Below are 3,901 nucleotides of genomic sequence, written 5' to 3'. Positions count from 1 at the left end.
CAGCAGCAGCATCCACCGCGACCCCGGAGCAGCAGCAGCAGCAGCCACAGCGACCCCGGAGCAGCAGCAGCAGCAGCCACAGCGACCCCGGAGCAGCAGCAGCATCAGCGACCCCGGAGCAGAAGCAGCAGCCGCAGCGACCCCGGAGCAGCAGCAGCAGCCACAGCGACCCCGGAGCAGAAGCAGCCGCCGCAGCGACCCCGGAGCAGCAGCAGCAGCAGCGACCCCGGAGCAGAAGCAGCAGCCGCAGCGACCCCGGAGCAGCAGCAGCAGCCACAGCGACCCCGGAGCAGCAGCAGCAGCCACAGCGACCCCGGAGCAGAAGCAGCAGCAGCAGCGACCCCGGAGCAGAAGCAGCAGCAGCAGCGACCCCGGGGCAGCAGCAGCCGCCGCAGCGACCCCGGGGCAGCAGCAGCCGCCGCAGCGACCCGGGAGCAGAAGCAGCAGCAGCAGAGACCTCGGGGCAGCAGCAGCCGCCGCAGCGACCCCGGGGCAGCAGCAGCCGCCGCAGCGACCCTGGAGCAGAAGCAGCAACAGCAGCGACCCCTGAGCAGAAGCAGCCGCCGCCGCCGCCGCCGCCCGCGGAGCACAGCCGAGCCGGCCAAGGCGTTTTCGATGCCGCTGAACGGACGGAAGGAGGAGGACAAAGAGCCCCTCCTCGAGCTCTTCCTCAAGGCTGGCAGTGATGGGGAAAGCGTAGGAAAACGCCCCTTTTCCCAGAGGCTCTTCATGATTCTTTGGCTCAAAGGAGTTGTATTTAGTGCCGCAACTGTTGACCTGAAAAGGAAGCTTGCAGACCTGCAGAACTCGGCTCCTGGGACCCACCCGCCATTTATAACTTTTAACAATGAAGTCAAAACGGATGTCAATAAGATCCAGGAATTTCTTGAAGATGTCTCATGCCCTCCCAAGTACTTAACGCTTTCACCAGAACACCCCGCATCAAACACTGCTGGAATGGACATCTTTGCCAAATTCTCTGCATATATCAGGAATTCAAGGCCAGAGGCTAACGAAGCACTGGAGAGGGGTCTCTTGAAAACACTGCGGAAACTGGATGAATATCTGAATTCTCCCCACCTGATGAACTTGATGAGACTACTATGGAGAACATTAAGTTTTCTACACGTAAATTTCTGGACGGCAATGAAATGACATTAGCTGATGGCAACCTGCTGCCCAAACTGCACATTGTCAAGGTGGTGGCCAAAAAATATCGCAACTTTGATATCCCAAAAGGAATGACTGGCATCTGGAGATACTTAACTAAGGCTTATAGTAGGGATGAGTTCACCAATACCTGTCCCAGTGGTCAGGAGGTTGAAATAGCATATAGTGATGTAGCCAAAAGACTTACCAAGTAAAATAGCACTTACGAGAGAGCTATCTTTCTGTCTTCCCCTAAGAATATGCTTTTCCTAACAGACTGCTCTTATTCCTATAAAGTAGAAATTGTATTTTGCATGAACATGCAGTTATTCAAGATTAGGGCCAAGGATAGACAAGGTATAGTCGTTATCTTAAAATGTACACTCCTAAGCAGTATTATTGTAAAATCCTTTACCCTGCCTACCTCCCATATCCTCCCCCGTCTCATTTGGAGACCCTCCAACACAAACTTCACTGCAGAGGTAGTTTGCCATCTCTCTGGAGCCCTCGCCGTTGTGTCCATTCACTGTGTATAGAAGGCAGAACTTTTGAGGTGCAATGTTTAACTGTTAAAATAGTAGCCATGACTTCATCAGTCACCCCCAAACTGGTGCATAATGCATGGTACAAGGAATACTTATGGTTTTTTTTTTTTGAAATTTTGTAATATTTAGTAAGAGTATATGAAAGGATTGCTACTGTATCAGAAACAGTCTATCCTGGGTGTATATTAAGGGATATTACCACCAGAGAAGAGCCTTCTACAAAAAGTCACTACAGATTTCGCTATTTTGCTTTGTAGATAGATTTTTACTTTTGCCTAAAAGCATTTATCCACACCAATTGTAACACCTGACACTATGTAGAAGCTAAAAGTTTAGAGGGAGGGGTGTATTCTCAAGTTCTTCCTCAAGCATTTTATCCTTACAAGAGAAACTGATAGGTACCTGATACTCTGTCTAAATGTATTGCGTGTTACGTATATTTTGCCCAGTGCCATTGATTTGGAACGTTATTGCTTTCTTTCCTCATTTTAAAAAGCTCCTTTTTAGGTAAGCATACACCTTGCTGTTTATACATCTTTGGAGCAACACTACATAAACTGATATTTACTTGATTTAGCTCTAGCAGTACAGTGTTTAGTAATGTAGAAGTTAACACATACAGAAATTAACCTATGGAATGTAGGGTGGGTTTCTCAAAATATCAAGTAAAATTTTGTTTCTAAAGCATGTTTAATGTAGATGACCCAAAGAATACATTGTCCAGGTGGCCAACTTTCCCGTCCCATCCCCATTTACTGTTGAGACTTTGCGTAGAGGATTATTCACTCCTTGTGGAGTAAATGATAGTTGTGTTATGGTGAGTGCATATTAACAGTTTTGCCTGATCTCAATTACTGCTCTTCCTCAAGTTAAATTTTCTACAGCCACGTTGGAGAATATAACCCTGCATGGTTTTTTTGTTTGTTTTTGAAATCAAAGTCCCAAACCAGGAATTATTTGTGCTCTAACAAGGGAGAATGAACTTGGTGATTAAAAAATAAAAGTTTTCTATGTATGTAATTCATCTTTAAAAAAAAAACCAAAAAATGGACTTTCTAAGTACTAAAAGAACTGTGGTTGTGACTCTAATACATTTTGGGTAATTTTTTGTACCTAACTTGTTTAAGAAGTGTTGTTTCTCATAGGCTGATTAGGCTGTTTTTTGAAAGTTTAAGTATATTGCTTTAAAATGGCAGTACTTTCCCCCCTTTGATGTGCTAGCATTTAGTAAGCACTGGCTTTGTGGAAGCAGCCTGACTTTTATCAGCATACTGCATTTTTTACCTATCAGTAACTAGCTTAGTGTAGAAACATAAGAAAAACTCTATGTTGTATCCATTTGGCTCAGGGAGATTCCTTTCCCTTACCTTTTCTAGAACTCCTTATTGCTGATCTAGAGTTTGAGCACCCATGTTTTTGTAATTAAATGTTGGGTGATGATGTGTCTGGTTCCAGGAAGAAGCACCCGCTAGTTATCTACTGACAGATTGTGTTGCAGTAGCTTCAGGGGGTGCAAGTGCCCTGTCTGCACTGGTGCGGGGACAAGCTTCTCACGCTTCACCTACTTTTAAATCGTGGCAACTTGGCCTTCAGGTGATATTGAACCTTGCCTCATAGCTTAAAGTACAAGAAAGACTCAAGAGGAGGGTGTCTTTCTCCTAATGAATGGTAGGCTGAGTGGTGCAGGACAGAGGGCTGACAGAGGAAGGAGCTCCAGTTCTCAAAACAGAGTGGCAAACAATACATTCTGAGCCTCAGTTGTGAAGTGTTTTCACTTTGGGTGTTTATTCTATTGTTTTTTATTTATCCACTGATTACAGTTGGCTGTCCCTCTGGATGTCCAAGGAAGTCAGGTCTATTATGATTTTGATGAAGGCAGAATTATTTTTCTCTGTAGAAAGACAGATTTTATTACTTTACGAGGGAAGTTATTCACGTGAAATTGAGTTTGGCAAATGGACGAAAGCTAGTAAGAAGGATGATCCTACAACATGCTTTTACCCCATTGTATATTTGTGGAAAGATCATGGCTTAAAATCTTGAGATATTTGGGACATTCAAGTTTTCTTGGCAGTTGGTGTAGCATATGTATTAACATGGAAATCATCTGGTTTTATTCCTGCAACTAAGGAATCATTTCCCCTTTCGTGTTTCACTTCAGCGAGGAGATCTGGATGGAAGGTCTCATTATTTTCCAAGGGATTTTG

At 45.1% G+C, this 3,901-nt stretch overlaps 1 pseudogene; it reads left to right on the top strand.

Annotated features, from left to right (window-relative positions):
- The first annotated feature begins 714 nt into the window (after positions 1-714).
- Positions 715-1,364, top strand: LOC134378827 (chloride intracellular channel protein 4-like; annotated as a pseudogene).
- Positions 1,365-3,901: the final 2,537 nt, after the last annotated feature.

Source organism: Cynocephalus volans, chromosome 5 (genome assembly GCF_027409185.1).
Source record: "Cynocephalus volans isolate mCynVol1 chromosome 5, mCynVol1.pri, whole genome shotgun sequence".
Lineage (NCBI taxonomy): Eukaryota > Metazoa > Chordata > Mammalia > Dermoptera > Cynocephalidae > Cynocephalus > Cynocephalus volans.
This window is presented reverse-complemented; position numbering and strand designations above follow the sequence as displayed.